Source organism: Cervus canadensis, chromosome 15 (genome assembly GCF_019320065.1).
Source record: "Cervus canadensis isolate Bull #8, Minnesota chromosome 15, ASM1932006v1, whole genome shotgun sequence".
NCBI classification, from domain to species: domain Eukaryota; kingdom Metazoa; phylum Chordata; class Mammalia; order Artiodactyla; family Cervidae; genus Cervus; species Cervus canadensis.
The window spans coordinates 67,453,839-67,471,167 of record NC_057400.1 but is presented as its reverse complement, the minus strand read 5'-3'; the positions used below and the strand labels follow the sequence as shown (position 1 = coordinate 67,471,167).

Sequence of the window (17,329 nt, the reverse complement as noted above, 5' to 3'; positions counted from 1 at the left end):
TGTGAGAGTTGGACGGTCAAGAAAGCTGAGCACTGAAGAATTGATGTTTTGAACTGTGGTGTTGGAGAAGACTCTTGAGAGTCCCTTGGACTGCAAGGAGATCCAACCAGCCCATCCTAAAGCAGATCAGTCCTGGGTGTTCATTGGAAGGACTGATGTTGAAGCTGAAACTCCAATACTTTGGCCACCTCATGCGAAGAGTTGAGTCATTGGAAAAGACCGTGATGCTGGGAGGGATTGGGGGCAGGAGGAGAAGGGGACGACAGAGGATGAGATGGCTGGATGGCATCACCAACTCGATGCACATGAGTTTTTGTAAACTCCGGGAGTTGGTGATGGACAGGGAGGCCTGGCGTGCTGCGATTCATGGGGTTGCAGAGTCGGACACGACTGAGCAACTGAACTGAACTGAACTGAATCTTATGTAAACCAACTACCGGAAAATATTTGCTACTTATTCCATAATCATTCTCCCTGTTTTCCCATCAGCCTCCATATTCCTCCCATACAGCAAAGCTCATCAAAGAGAGAAAACTCTACGACAGTGTTTACCTTCCACTCAGCATGGAAATATTCGTCTTTGTGCAGCAAATGTATCCACTTACAGGCAAACAAACTAATATTCTGGAAAAAAAAAGAGTTGTGTTAACGAACCACTGTTCACACAATAAATTCTGTCTTTTCCTTCCAAATAGGATGTGACTGGCTTATTGACATTGGGCCTGACACTAGAATTTGTTTTCATTAGTGATAGTGGCTTTTCACAGAGCCATCCACTTTACATGCCTCATTGCTGGTGACCTTATAGGTAATTTGAGACACACTTGGCAGAGGGTTAGGGATATAAGTGTGACCTGGAGTCTTGAGTCTTGTGCAAGGGTGTTCTTATTTTTGAGATGATGTAAACTGATAACACAGTAGCGACATCATTGTTGCTTTTAGGAAAACCTCATAAAACCACTTATAAATAAACCAGAACAAACCACACCTAACCAAGTTGTAGGAACAGGTGCTGCCTCTCATGGAAGGCACCCAGATAACCCTTCTATCTTCTCCATTGTTAATTTCTCCCCACATGCTTTTACTTCCATTTTGAAGAACTGGCAATGTTTAGAGCAGTCTTCTAAGTTTCCTTTTTGCTGTTGCCCTAATGCTCCCTACGTATCTGCTGCTAACTTGAAATAAAAGCAAACGGTTTGTAGAAAGACTTACCTTGGCTCACTTATTTAACTACTAGACGAAATACTGTCTGAACTAACTGTTCCCACTTGAATCTTGCCATGTTTTCATTAGCTTGATTACATGCTATTTTTCAGAACAGTTGTTTATTGAAAACAAGAGTATCCCTGAGGACCAGAGGCACTTCAGATACAGTGAGTGAACCCTGAGGTCGATGCCCAGCGGTTCTTTCTGACTCTGCAGCCAGTGGGCATGCTTCCTGTTGAAGTTAAGAGAAATTCTGTTGCTAGTATCCCGCATGAGGAGCATAATAAGATCTTCCAGTACATGCCACGTCAGTGCTTGCTCAATGGAATGGAGGGATAATTGAAAAGGGGGACGTCAGCATCATGGTTGAGGTAAATTATAGATTGAATCATTTTCTGGCTTGGAAGCCCAACCACCGTTTTCTAAACTGACACAAGAACATACTTTCCCAGAGAAACAAACAGCCTAACGTACAACCAAATGCTCTTAACAGGAAACTGAAGACACTACATAGAGGCAGGGGAAGGTCAAATTAAACCCAATACATGAAGAGACAGAATTTGTACTGTGTACAGGGAAAATTTTACTTCAGAGATTGGGAGTGAGGAGATGCATTTTATAGGTTAGCAGAGTTGATCAGGATATAGTAACTCCAGATGCACTCTGTGGAGAGAATGATAAGGAATGCCTTTTGAAGAGGTGACTGAGCTGTTGTTCAGAAAAGCTGGACAACTAAAATAGGAAGGATCACTTTCCAAGGCTGCCATGTCCGAAGATCCGGGTTCAAACTTGAAAAAAAAAAAAAATCATTTTACTGTCCTTGAACAATTAGCCAAAATGCCATGGTGAAACGGATATGATTCCCTGTTAAGAACCATGGAGTTTCCATGGTTTCTTCCAGTTCTATAATCTGCATTTTTCTTGAAAAGATGTTATTTTACTTACATAGCTAAGTATTTTTAATAAATTCCTCTTTTTTTTTTTTTTTTAAATCAGGAAAGGTACTTCAGGAAGTGGCGCTGTAACAGACACACTATTCACCCATGGTCCTCTAATGGTACAAAAACTATCCTAGGCAATTTTATCCCCAAATCCTGGCTATAGGAACAAGCATGGAAGAACCACAGCACCCTCCAGCCTGAATGCCTTCATAGCCTGAGGCTGGGCTTTCTCCTACTGTAGGAAGTCATTGGGCTTTGATAGTGGGAGATATTCTTCACACAGTATGTTTTCTTATCATTTGTTTATGTAACTTATAGACTTCAAAAGTGTTGCTCTCTCTTCAAGTTAAAGGAAACAATTTCTCATTTTAGGAAAATGAATGACACCACCCCCAAGACCTCTATTCCACTTATCTGATGTCCCTTGGCAGTTTTAATTTTTAAAACCTGATTTGTGGATATTTTGTCCCCACTGAGGGGTTTCCCTGGTGGCTCAGATGATAAAGCATCTGCCTGCAATGCTGGAGACCCAGGTTCGATCCCTGGGTCAAGAAGATCCCCTGGAGAAGGAAACGGCAACCCACTCCATACTCTTGCCTGGAAAATTCCATGGATGGAGGAGCCTGATGGGCTACAGCCCATGAGGTCACAAAGAGTCGGACATGACTGAGCGACTTCACTTTCTTTGTCCCCACTGAGGAGAGAAGTTGACAGCAAAACTTCCTGAAATATATAAATACGTCACGGAGCATATTATGGTTATATATTTGGAAAAGTAAATGGACATGTATATCATATTAGGTGGAACCATATTGCATTTCTGAAAAACTTTAAACTGTGTTTGATCTACAAAAATGGTTTTTTTTGTTTGGTTCACCCTGATATCTAAAAGGATAGAGAAACTAGGGAGAAAACTAGGAACTGGGAGATTTTTGAGAGGCAGACTTACTTTTCTCCACACATTCTTTGAAATCTAAGGATATTTTTATCATACTCAAAACATTAATATAAACATTTTAAAAAGAGAAACAAATGTGTTCATAAGTCTCAGATCAGTTCAGTTCAGTCACTCAGTCGTGTTCAACTCTTTGAGACACCATGGACTGCAGCACGCTGGGCTTCCCTGTCCATCACCAACTTCCAGAGTTTACTCAAACTCATGTCCATTGAGTCAGTGATGCCATCCAACCATCTCATCCTCTGTTGTCCCCTTGTCCTCCTGCCCCCAATCCCTCCCAGCATCAGGATATTTTCCAATGAGTCAGCTCTTCACATCAGGTGGCCAAAGTATTAGAGTTTCAGCTTCAACATCAGTCCTTCCAATGAACACCCAGGACTGATTTCCTTTAGGATGGGATGGTTGGATCTCCTTGCAGTCCAAGGGACTCTCAAGAGTCTTCTCCAACACCACAGTTCAAAAGCATCAATTCTTCCGTGCTCAGCTTTCTTTATAGTCCAACTCTCACATCCATACCTGACTACTGGTAAAACCATAGCTTTGACTAGATGGACCTTTGTTGGCAAAGTAATGTCTCTGCTTTTTAATATGCTATCTAGGTTGATCATATCTTTGTCTTGATTGACTTATTTTCTCCTCTTCCCCCACCCTGCCCATGCTCTTCTCTCCTATGCCAGAGGCTGAATTTTTTAAAAATTATTATATGTTATAGGTATACAGTATAGTGATTCAAAAATTTTATAGTTATTATAAAATATTTGTTATATTCCTCTTCCTGTACAATATATCCTTATAGCTTATTTTGTACCTAATTGTTTGTACCTCTTAATTCCCTACTCCTGTATTGCCCCTGGGCTTCCCTGGTAGCTCAGACAGTAAAGAATCTGCCTGCAATGCGGGAGACCTGGGTTCGATCCCTGGGTCAGGAAGATTCCCTGGAGAAGGAAATGGCAACCCACTCCAGTATTTTTGCCTGGAGAATTCCATGCACAGAGGAGCCTGGTGGGCTACAGTCCATGGGGTCACAGTGAATCGGACACAACTGAGTGACTAAGCACGCATGCACATATTGCTCCCTCCCTCCCCCCTCCTTACTGGTAACCACCCATTTGGTCTCTATGAGTCTGTTTTTTTTTTTTTAATTACATTCACTAGTTGTATTTTTTAGATTCCATGTATAAATAATATTGTACAGTATTTGTTTACTAAACTAGCTGATAATCTATTATTTTCAAACATTTGGCAAATGACTTTTAGCAATGCATCCTAAGGAAATTTATCATCTGATTATAAATATCAAATTATAAATATCTATATATACACAAGAGTTTTTATCATTTTAGCATGGTGGAAAATTTAAACATAGATAGGACGCTGTATAAGTAGAATACAATGCATTCTTCTATTAGAATACTATGTAGGTCTTCGTGGTGGTGTTTGCTTTTAGTATGTTTTGTAATTTTTTTTCTTCTGATAACTAGACATGATGTACTGGGTAAAAGGAAATGCTGAATTGGGCCTTTAGTAATACAGTGGTGAGGTATATGGTGTAGGGGAAGGATTCTACAGCCCTGTGATTAGCTCTCAGTCTTCCAGTGAGGTTGCACCTCTGGACTGTGAGCATCACGTGTTTCTCAGGTGGGAGAGGATGGGGAGAGTGGGCTGGGGCTGGCTGTTTCCGCTCCCTGTGAGGAAGGCTGGAGCTGACTGGAGTGGCTTCCTTCCCCAGCCAGGTGAGTTAGGTTTTAATAACACTCCAGCATGTCGGGATCTGGTTAACTCTGTTAAACCTGAGGGCCGGCCTAGTTGCGAACGTGCTGACATATTTCAAAATAGGCCCCTTTCCCCACCTGCTGCTGGAAACAGGAGAGGATTTTTCTCCAACATCTACTACGTGAACCTGCTTGAGCTCCTGGAAACAAATCTCACCATACTGTGGGGGCTCCCTATGACTGGGTCCCCTGAAGTTTTTAATTCTCAGAGTGGTCCACACTGAGCCTCCATCAGTGCATCGGTTACAGGCCCAGCTTTCCTAGCCTGCAACTGTTTCCCGAGGGGGTTTCTGGTCTGGTGAGTTGTAACTCTGTATTTGCTGTCTGTCTCTCCAATCTTGGGGGCAGAAGTTTGCAGTGTGTCCTTCCCCTTTTTATGGATCCAAGGAGATTGTGGATTTTTCAGTATGTATAGCTTTTTACTTGTTGTTAGGTTGAAAGGGCTATGGCCAAGCTCTTTATTTAAATGCAAATGGCTTGAAATTTGTTTCTCGGTAAAGACACTGAGGTTCTTTCTAAAGAACATGAAAGGTTATTACAGCCATTTGCAATAACATGGATGGGCCTTGAGGGTATTTTACTAAGTGAAGTAAATCAGAGAAATACTGTACTTATGTGGAATCTTTAAAAAAGATTTTTATTGCTGATGACACATAGCACTGGACCTTTATTTGGGTGCATTATTACTACCAAATCTAATTTTCCCAGGTCAGTTTGTGCCTCTAACTTTTTCAAGGAGATTGAATTTTTCCATTAATTTCAGTCACATTTTTATTGTGTATAGTTTTAGTGATTTTTCAGCTTTATTTGGACTGAGGCTTTCTTCTAAGAAAGTCTGCGTATTTCAGTTATCCTTTAACTGGTGTCCTATTATAATGAAGTGGGGTCCAGACCACACAGAGAGAAGAAAGAAGATAGGTGCATGAAAGCAGTCAGATGTGGCGGTGTGAGGATGAGAGGATGTCTACCTAACAGCTCCTATTTTAGTGGGGGAGAAAAGAACATATGCTTTTGAAGAGAGAAGAGTGTGTGATGTAGTTATTTTGGAGAGAGGCAAAGTCATCATATTAGCAAAGTGCGGAAGGATTGTTGGCTAGTGTTAAGTGTTCTTTTGAGACTTATAGTCAAGTACCGCCTCCCCCCCCTATTCCCCTAGTAAGCTCAGAAGTATGGAAGACAGTTGATTTTCACCTGAGTTGGAGTTTGGCAAGGTGTTCCTGGCAGAGGGAGAAAGCATTACTCCCATAATTATGTCTTTTCTTCCTGCATCATCAAACTTTTATTCATTGATTTTTTTTCCCTTTGGTATAAAATATGTCCAGTACCTATCATCTTTAAATAACACCAACAAATATAAAACAATATACAAAGAAATAACACCTTTCTTTTACCAATTCCTCTTAAAAGAGCCAAGTTACCGCCCCATTTATCTGTTCTCTTCAACTCTTAACTTCTTAAAAGAATTTTCTATAGTCTGAGCTCCGTTTTCTCACTTCACATTTTTCCGTAACCCAGTCTAATGAGGTCTCTCTCCCATCACTCCACAGAAATTGTGATTATCCCAGAAACAATGACCAGTACCATGCTGAATTAATAGTTCTCAGTCCTCATCTTACTTGACGTCTCAAGGCTTGACCACTTGAAACACTTTCTTCTCTCCAATGCCTGGATACCACACATCCGTCTTGCCAGTTCCACCCTCATTTAACTGGCTGTTCCTTTCAGATCTCCTTTGCATACGTTTTAAATGTTGCTGATCACATTCTTGGGAATCACTTTATCTACTTTGTCTTTCTTAGGGAATCTCCTTTATTACTAAGGACTTAAGCATTATTTATATTTCAGTCGCCTCCATAAATAGATTTTCCAGTGTTGGAAAATCCTTGCATTTCTAGATGCACCGTTGGTTATGATGTACTGTTTTTTTCTTGTACAGTGATGAGTGTTGTAGGGTAAGGGAGTCAGAGAAGGCGAGGTTCAGAAAAAGGAGACCTTCACTTTACAGGAACAGATCACCTTTAATGAGCGAGAAGGGGCAGCAGTCAGATTGGTGAGCGGCTGCCCTAACCCAAGAAAAGAGTAAGTATATATAGGCATGAATGTGGAGATCTACTGTCTTAAGGGGGCCTGTTCTTCTCCAAGGTTGTTCAGGTTAGTCATCTCTTAAAAAGCTGGGGTAAGGAATTCTGGAGATCGGCCAGAGGCTGGGACCAGCTGGGAGCTGGGTGTAATCAACCTTAACGCCCATTTCTTTCTTCGAGAAAGAGAGTTCTTTGTTTTGCATAGAATGGTGGGGAGGATCCGGAGGGGAGTTTTAACTCCAGGCTATTTTGAGCTTGTAACTTTCCTTCAAGTGTAGTTTGTGAATATTTTATTTAGGAATTTTGCAACTGTATTTATCAATAAGGTTACCTTTAAATTTTTTTCCCCCATTGGAGTTAAACTCAATTTTTCAAAATAAGCCCTATTTCACTTTATTATTATTTTTAATAATTGTATTATTTATTGTTGGCTACACTGGGTCTTCACTGTTGTGTGCAGGCGTCCTCTAACTGTGGCGAGCGGGGACTGCTCTCTAACTGTGGTGGCGGGCTGCTCATGGTGGCAGCTCCTCTGGTTGGTGAGCAAGGGCTCTTGAGTACAGTCTAAATAGTTGTGGCTCAAGAGCTTACCCGCTCCTTGGCATGTGGGATCTTCCGGGACCAGGGACCGAACCCATGACTCCTGCATTGTCAGGTGGATTCTTTACTTCTGAGCCACCAGAGAAGTCCCCAAATAAGCCCTATTTAAAAAATTATTCCATATTGAAACTATTAGTCTTAATAGAACTTTTCTTTCTAGAAACAATAATAAAAGAAACAAAGCATTTTATAAAATGTGGTCCTGAACAAGTCATTGTTAATAAATAAATGTATATTTAACTTCTACTTCCTCTGAGCAGAGGCTGCTTTCTGTTTCTCTGCCTTGGAAACAATGTGAAAAACAATCCATAAGCAATTTTATGGAAGGGCTGCCGAAACCAAGCTCAAGCCAGTTGGATGTGGACACCTCTTAGAAGAATTTGAGGGAATCTGACCAAAGAATCCAAGTTCTATTTTTAGAACAGATACAAAGGTCAAGTGGTTTCTGCCAAGCAGCAATACCTCCTGAATCAGGCCCACCCTATGCTCACCTCTGCTAAGCTCCCAAATAAATCCTGATGCTTTCACTCCAGAGGAAGTGTTTTCTTTTTAGAGGTTCAGTGTCCAGGGAGCTCTTTATGCGACTAAGTGAACGCAGGCGCCACGTGAGTGTTTAAGTGTTGGAGTCAAAGTATTTTCCTAATACCAGCTAGAGAGAATCCAGCTGTCAGTGGCTCATTTCTGGTTTGTCCTACTTCCCCACCATGCATTTGCAGACCTAGGACCACAGACTTTGCTGTATCATTATAAGAACATCTGATGTCCATACTAACTTATGACTCACATTCTGTGCCTGGAAACAGCCCCTGTATTTAACCATAATTCCTACACAGAATCCACTGTGGCAAGGTATTAAATACATGGTCACAAAACATTAATGGTCTGTAGAAGATCATAGTCTTTTAACCATAGTTATCATGTGTCACATTCACAGCCAGAATCCCCAAGGATTTTTTTTTTAATTGAACAAAACAAGCAATAATGTAAAAGATACACACACACGTTTTACAGAATTGTGCATGGGGAAACTCCATTCGTTAAATGCCGCTGAAGGTATATTTTACTAAGTTGTTCCTCCAAGTGTTTTGTTTGGAAAATCTATCCCAGTAGGGCATGGCTGTTTATTGGGCGAACAGAAATGAGATCCTTGTTGCAATCAGAAAGTTTAAGTTCAAAAAGAGGACCTGTAGAAACACTTAAGTGTTCTCAGGATGTAGTAAAGTTGGAGTGAAATGCGAAACCAAACCAGCTGCAAAAAGTACATACCAGCCATCTCTCTTATGGCCTGGTACCCAGATGTGCAAAAAGCTTCAGGACACTTAATTTGTTGGCCTCCTCCCATCTGGTGGCATAATCTCACGATGTGTGAATTTCACAAAAGGGTCATACCATTCTGCTAATTAGCTGTATAGGATTTGCTCATACCCTTCCCAAATATGATCTTTTTAGTCTTTTAAGAGATGCTCACACATTATTCCAACTTGTTGGACGATGAAGGAGGACTGGTTGTTGTTCATCCAGGAGGAACCTCAGCAGCGCCGCCCGGGTGCCGACAAGTCGCCCCGCACTTGGGTCGCCCGGTGGCCGGGGACCAGGAGCCGGCGTGACCGGCTGCCGCCCCACTTGTGACTCTTCGGTGGGACCGGCAGGCAAGAGGGCGCCAGAGGTGCCTCCAGCACCCCCATACGAGGTGAGTTTAATAATTATTGCTAAAATGTAGTGTGATTAATTAGCAGTTGTAAAGGATTATGTGAACATCAATCAGATAAAATAGTGGAATCAATGAAATCCAGTCTCTGGATTTAAGGAAAAAGAAATTACAACTGTCATTTTATATTTTAATATCTTCCCTCTTAGTTTATAATTTTGAAACACTTAAAAAATACCAGACCCACGACCCCAAATGTTTAAAGTATGCTCAGTTATGTCCGACTCTTTGTGACCCCACGGACTGTAGCCTGCCAGGCTCCTTTGTCCATGGGATTCTCCAGGCAAGAATACTGGAGAGGTTTGCCACTTCCTACTCCAGGGGATCTTTTCAACCCAGGGATGGAACCTGCGTCTCTTGCATCTCCTGCAATGGCAGGCGGATTCTTTACCAGTAGCGCCACCTGGCGCTTTTGAAGAGTTGATGCTTTTGAACTGTGGGGGTGAAGACTCCTGAGAGTCCCTTGGACTGCAAGGAGATCCAACCAGTCAGTCCTTAAGGAAATCAGTCCTGAGTGTTCATTGGAAGGACTGATGCTGAAGCTGAAACTCCAATACTTCGACCACCTGATGCAAACGCTGACTCATTTGAAAAGACCCTGATGCTGGAAAAGATTGAAGGAAGGAGGAGAAGGGGACAACAGAGGATGAGATGGTTGTGTGGCATCACCGACTCAATGGACATGGGTTTGGGTGGACTCCGGGATTTGGTGATGGACAGGGAGGCCTGGTGTGCTGCGGTTCATGGGGTCGCAAAGAATTGGACACGGCTGAGCGACTGGACTGAACTGAACTGAGTACCACCTGGAAAGCCTGTGTTAAGTGTGAGGAACCCTTTTTAACATAAAGTAGTTAACAGGCCTTTATGCAATAAGTTTATAACTAGTATCTTTTAATGAGAAAATGCATCAGGAAAAGCTGTATTGATTTATTACTTTACTTGCAGAAACCTGTATTCTATTGATCATGGACTGCGCATGGCAGGTGTGGTGAAAAGGTGAGTTGTGGAGTCAACTGACTTGGTTTCTAATCCTGCTCCATCCGTTTCTCAGTTCAGTTCAGTCTCTCAGTCATGTCCAACTCTTTTAAGATCCCATGGACTGCAGCACACCAGGCTTCCCTGTCCATCACCAACTCCTGGAGCTTGCTCAAATTCATGTCCATCGAGTCAGTGATGCCATCCAACCATTTCATCCTCTGTCGTCCCCTTCTCCTCCTGCCTTCAGACCTCTCCCAGCTTCAGGGTCTTTTCCAACGAGTCATTTCTTCGCATCAGATGAGTTTCAGCTTCAGTATCAGTCCTTCCAATGAATATTTAGGACTTATTTCCTTTAGGAATGACTGGTTGGATTTTGCAGTCCAAGGGACTCTCAAGAGTCTTCTCCAACACCACAGTTCAAAAGCATCAATTCTTCAGCGCTCAACTTTCTTTACGGTCCAACTCTCACATCCATACATGATGTGAGAACACTCCCTCTCACAAAGGTAACAAAGGTAACCTCTCAGGATCTCAGTTTATTCATACTTAAATTGTGGAATAATAGTACTTATCTCAAAGAGTAGGCATGATGGTTTATTGGAATATAAAATGATAAGCCTTTAGAAGTTTAACTGGCATAAAGTATATTGATTTAAAAAATAAAACACATTTGTCTTAGACTCATTTTTTTCCCCATTTATTTTTATTAGTTGGAGGCGAATTACTTTACAATATTGTAGTGGTTTTTGCCATACATTGACATGAATCAGCCATGGATTTACATGTGTTCCCCTTCCTGATCCCCCCTTCCTCCTCCCGCCTCCATCCCATCCCTCTGGGTCTTCCTAGTGCACCAGCCCTGAGTACTTGTCTCATGCATCCAACCTGGGCTGGTGATCTGTTTCACCCTTGATAGTATACTTGTTTCAATGCTGTTCTCTCTGAACATCCCACCTGCGCCTTCTCCCACAGAGTCCCAAAGTCTGTTCTGTACATCTGTGTCTCTTTTTCTGTTTTGCATATAGGGTTTTGCATATACCATCTTTTTAAATTCCCTATATATGCGTTAGTATACTGTATTGGTCTTTATCTTTCTGGCTTACTTCACTCTGTATAATGGGCTCCAGTTTCATCCATCTCATTAGAACTGATTCAAATGAATTCTTTTTAATGGCTGAGTAATATTCCATGGTGTATATGTACCATAGCTTCCTTATCCATTCGTCTGCTGATGGGCATCTAGGTTGCTTCCATGTCCTGGCTATTATAAACAGTGCTGTGATGAACATTTGGGTGCACGTGTCTCTTTCAGATCTGGTTTCCTCGGTGTGTATGCCCAGAAGTGGGATTGCTGGGTCATATGGCAGTTCTATTTCCAGTTTTTTAAGGAATCTCCACACTGTTCTCCATAGTGGCTGTAATAGTTTGCATTCCCACCAACAGTGTAAGAGGGTTCCCTTTTCTCCACACCCTCTCCAGCATTTATTGCTTGTAGACTTTTGGATAGCAGCCATCCTGACTGGCGTGTAATGGTAATTCATTGTGGTTTTGATTTGCGTTTCTCTGATAATGAGTGATGTTGAGCACCTTTTCATGTGTTTGTTAGCCATCTGTATGTCTTCTCTGGAGAAATGTCTGTTTAGTTCTTTGGCCCATTTTTTGATTGGGTCATTTATTTTTCTGGAATTGAGCTTCAAGAGTTGCTTGTATATTTTTGAGATTAATCCTTTGTCTGTTTCTTCATTTGCTATTATTTTCTCCCAATCTGAGGGCTGTCTTTTCACCTTACTATAGTTTCCTTTGTAGTGCAAAAGCTTTTACGTTTCATTAGGTCCCATTTGTTTAGTTTTGCTTTTATTTCCAATATTCTGGGAGGTGGGTCATAGAGGATCTTGCTGTGATTTATGTCAGAGAGTGTTTTGCCTATGTTCTCCTCTAGGAGTTTTATAGTTTCTGGTCTTACATTTAGATCTTTAATCCATTTTGAGTTTATTTTTGTGTATGGTGTTAGAAAGTGTTCTAGTTTCATTCTTTTACAAGTGGTTGACCAGTTTTCCCAGCACCACTTGTTAAAGAGATTGTCTTTTTTCCATTGTATATCCTTGCCTCCTTTGTCAAAGATAAGGTGTCCGTAGGTACGTGGATTTATCTCTGGGCTTTCTATTTTGTTCCATTGATCTCTATTTCTGTCTTTTTGCCAGTACCATACTGTCTTGATGACTGTGGCTTTGTAGTAGAGCCTGAGGTCAGGCAGGTTGATTCTTCCAGTTGGACTCATTTTTTTAAGTTGACATGTAAAGTCCAGTGGGCTGGGAAACTTTGAGACTGAGATCTGAAGTCCTGGAGGTCAGGGACTGTGTTATTGGCCTGCATCCTCAGTCAACACCTGGTAAATAATAGCTGCCTGAGTGAATGAAATCAGAGGGATTTGGGCTTCAGTGGTAGTTTTGCCATGTGTGCGCAGCTGCCTAAGTCCCTTGACCACTTAACTGTAAAGTGAAAAAGCTTCATAAATTTGTTGTGAAGATAAAGTGAGTTAATGCATTCAAAATACTTAGTGTCATACCTGGCACCACAGGCAGTCAGGCTGTGAAACCGAGAGTTTGAGTTGTTAAACAGTCTATGTCAGTCTATTCAACTATCCATCAATGTCATAGCTGGAAACCCCTGCCCAGGAAAGCAGTTTGTAACTTTACTGTTTCCTTACTTTCCCCTCTTCCCTCTCTAAATCAGAACAATAAGTTTCTAAGGCTTCTTTTGACTACTCTGGTGGGAAGACTCTGTACGATGCCTACCCAAGAGCCATTCCTTTCTCTCTCATTCCCCAGGTTGGTGGAATTAGGGGACAGACTGAATTTTTGTTCCCAATCCTTCATTCTCTATAACAGAATTATACATCTATTAACACACCTTTTGGCACATGACTTTGTAGCCCTTTCCACTGGGATATCAGAGCATATATTCTTGCCTAGTTTGTATTGGACTTGGCCAGGTGATTTGTCTGGCAAATGTAATGTTACTGGACAGGATGTGAGCGGATCCTCTAAGTGTGTTGGTATGATTTTTACCTGGCTTCTTGTGCACTTGTCATTTGCCATGAGAAGAATATGCTATGTGGCCAGTAGTGCCAGAATAAGAAGATATATGGAGTGGCCATGAAAACATATACAGCCTACATTCAAGTCCAGTTGATCCCACTCAAACCAGCAGAGTCACAAATGACCTGTGTGTGTTAGTCACTTAGTCGTGTCTGACTCTTTGTGACCTCATGGATTATAGCCCACTAGGCTCCTCTGTCCAAAGGATTTCCCAGGCAGGAATCCTGGAGTGGGTTGCCATTTCCTACTCCACACAAATGACCTACTTGCTCATAGTTAAGAAACAAAATGCTTGTTCTTGCAAACCACTGGGAATTTGGGGTTGCTTGTTATCAAGCATTATCACAGCAATAGCCAACTAATACAGGCAACAGTCTGCCCAGCTCCAGAGGATGAATCATAATTGATCTAAGCTCATTCTGTTATTCTTTTCAATACAGTTGATTTCCAGATTCTCTTGGAGGTAGGAGTGTCCAAATGACCCAGACTGGCCAAAGAAATTTGCAAAGATGTTTACTGGGGACTTCTGGAAAAGCTTTTTCTTTGTTGATAAAAGGCATGGTAGGGACTGGAAGTGGTCTTTCCCTCTTCTTCTTTGCTTAAAAATTCAGTAGGCATCTTGAGACCATAAATTGAAAGACACAAAGATGTAATGCTAACAGCTAAGGATCAGGGTTGTGCATGCATGTTCAGTTGTGTCCAACTCTTTGCGACCCCATGAACTGTAACCTGCCAAGCCCCTCTGTCCATGGGCCTTGTCTCCAGGCAAGACTACGGGAGTGGGTTACCATGTCCTCCTCCAGGACATCTTTCTGACCAAGGGATCAAACCCACATTCCTGGTGTCTCCTGCATTGGCAGGTGGTTTCTTTACCCCTGCACCACCTGGGAAGCCACACAGCTAAGGATGATGGAGCAATAAAGCCTAGGCTCTTGATGACATGGCTTAGTGGTTGACCAACATCAATGACCGCCAATCTCTACATTCTTTAGTTAGATTTTCTGCTTCCCAAGGCACTCCTGGTCTAGTACACTTAAAATAATGTCAGTTTAGTCATCCTAGGCAGTGTTTCTCTGAGGTGAGTGATGGAAGAGAAAAGGGAGCTGTATGATTACAAGTCTCTTCACACAGATTCTAGAAAACTTTCTTATTTACTAGGTTATTAGAACCTTGCCTTTGTCAAAATGTTTCTAATAACAATGAAGTAATTAGCTTATGGGTACCTGTAACCAAAAATGTTAGGGACTGATGTGGGTATAGAAAAGTACATCCTGGCCAGTGTTGGAGACAGCTGTATCAAATGGCAGTTTCTGAAAAGGAAGCCATGCCCACAGTGCAAGCATATATTAAGAGGGTCTCTTGGCGGGTTGCTAGGAGTGAGCTGTCCAAGGTGTTCAGGAAACGTGTGATGTGTGTGATTCCACCGTCTTCAGTTTGCACTGAGTGTATCCTCAGTGTGAATTTGGCGTTTGTGTGAATTGCTACTGGATGAAGGGGGAAGACTGCCAATGGGGTATTACCTACAAGACTTTTTCTTGGTTGAGATGCTTGAAGAGTTAAATACATGAACCAGGGAACTTGATGCTTACACAGATCACTCTTCGAAAAACTCTCTATGATGTTGAAGTCTGTTCATTTTGTAAGAGTAGTAAGGCAAATTGTCCTTGTTCATACAGGCAGTTTGAACTCTTTACAAAGCCGGTCTCAAAGGAAGACATAAAACAGAGTGCCTTAGTCAGGGGAAAAAAAAAAATTCTTGGTGTTTTGCTCCTTCAGAATCTCTCAGTGTTGGAATGAGCATCTGCGAGGAGGGGCGCAGCCTCCCAGCCAGCTAGCAGCATGAAATCAGCCTGTCCAGTTAGCGCTTCCCCTTAAACTGCTGTCAGATCCAACCACCTGGCATGTCCACAGGGAGGGGAAAAGACAGATAATGAACTTAGGAGCACAGTAAAAATCCTTGATGACATTTTTCCTTCTTTGGTAGAAAATGCCTTTCTCTGATTCATGTAAGAACTTCGAGGACACATGACATACCTGGCATTCTGTGCTCTTTACTACTGACTGCGGGGGTAATTGCTTCCAGTACTTGCAAGATCCCGATATTAAGAGCATCTGGACTGTGTTCAGAGAGTACTAGAAACAAGGGCAACGAGCCATCATAAATTGGACACTGAATTTTGGAAACCTGAGTCCTTCAGCAAAAAGTTTGGTGACCAGGAAGTAGATCTACTAAATTGTAGGACTGTTCGAGTTGCTATAACAAAATACCATAGACGGGGTAGCTTAAAAAAAAACAAACATTTATTTCTCACAGTTCTGGAAGGTGGGCAGTTCAAGGTCAAGGCACCAGTAGATTTGGTATCTGGTGAGGGCCACCTCCTGGTTCATAGGTGGCTGTCTTCATGTGTCCTCATGTGATGGAAGAGGGTTGTAGAACTCTCTGGGGTCTCTTTTATAAGGACACTAATCCCATTGAAGGACTCTGCCTTCAAACCTAAGGCCCCACCTCCAAATACCATCACACTTGGGGATTAGGTTTCAACATACAAATTTTGGGAGAACACAAACATTCAGTCTGTACCAAGGAACAATGAAATCGTCACAGAAGCCACAGTAGGATACTTCTGGAATGGATTTGAAGCTTTTCCAAATCTCTTAGAAAATGAAAAAGAATTAATGATGTTGATACTTAAGGACTGGCTATCGGGGGAGTTCAGAGATACCATGTCCTCCAGGTTTGATGATCAAATCAAAGCCAGCATCCCATTACTTGAATACACAGGGTGAGATGACAATTGAATTTTGTCTCTAGGCTGCCTAACTACTTTATTTGGTCAGACTGAGGTCCCATAATGGGGTCCATAATGCTTATGGATTAATTACTCCAGAAGATTAAAAATGTGGAGCAATGTCTTTACTGAGACATCAGATACAGCTAATGTTCTGAGGTCTATGTGGGAATTCTCAAAGGACAGTGTGAACAGGAAGTCCTTAGAGTTGTGCAAGATGGAAATTCTCAAGAACTCACAATAAAGCAATTTATTGGAAGAGAAGCCAGGAGCCTTCTGGCCAATGTATGTTAATGAAGACACGAAGAAGATATGAAGATTCTTTAAAAAGGCATCAAAAGAGAATGTTCAAGAAAACCCTGCAGCCATGATCCTATCAGTGATTAGAGCTGGTATTTAGATTGATCACTAAGAAAATATCTTCATAAAGAATATGGAATTCAAGGCTGGGCTATTATACAGTTTATACAGTTTCTAGAGATGTGGCATTTATCCCAACTGGAATTCCATGTAAGGTTCATAAGTTACGTAGTCACATCAAAGTGTTTGAAGATTTTGTTTCTCCAGAGCATGTTAATGCTTCCGGCTAACTCAGGAATTCTGGTATCTGTCACAGACTTATACTAATCATGAAGATAAATTAAAGTGAAGAATGTCATTTACCACAGAGTGAAAGATGCACTTGCTATACTGAAGACCAGAAAATCCAGTTTGGACAAACCCTAAGGGTCCCAGAGATGCCTTAACTCCTGCACAGTGAAGATAAACCCTTCAGGCAGGATTCCCCTGGACCTTGAAAGTCGTGTTACTTCATCCTTTTTAAAACCTACCCAACTTTTGAGGAATACATTGACCCACCCTTTCTAACATATTTCTAGTGTTTATAGACACTAAATGTATATATGTAATTTCTATTTAAAGATCATGCATTCTTAAACTGTGACAAAGTTTTTACTAAGTACACTAAGTACTTAGTATAAAGCTTTTACTAAGCTGTAAAAACAGAACTTACCAGCTCGGGAGCACTATATTTGGACTGTGTTTTGCTTTGTATCTCTCTGATTACTCCCTCCTCTGCCCTTTAGAATTCAGAAGAGCAGTGGAAAAAATGAACAGTGACAATGCAGTTATTGTATCGCATAAGATCGGCATTATATAGCAGAAATGAACTAATTATTGGAGTTAATCATCATTATTT

At 41.6% G+C, this 17,329-nt stretch overlaps 1 pseudogene; it reads left to right on the top strand.

The window, feature by feature from the left end:
• The first annotated feature begins 4,753 nt into the window (after positions 1 to 4,753).
• Positions 4,754 to 16,857, top strand: LOC122453678 (annotated as a pseudogene).
• The last annotated feature ends 472 nt before the right edge of the window (positions 16,858 to 17,329 follow it).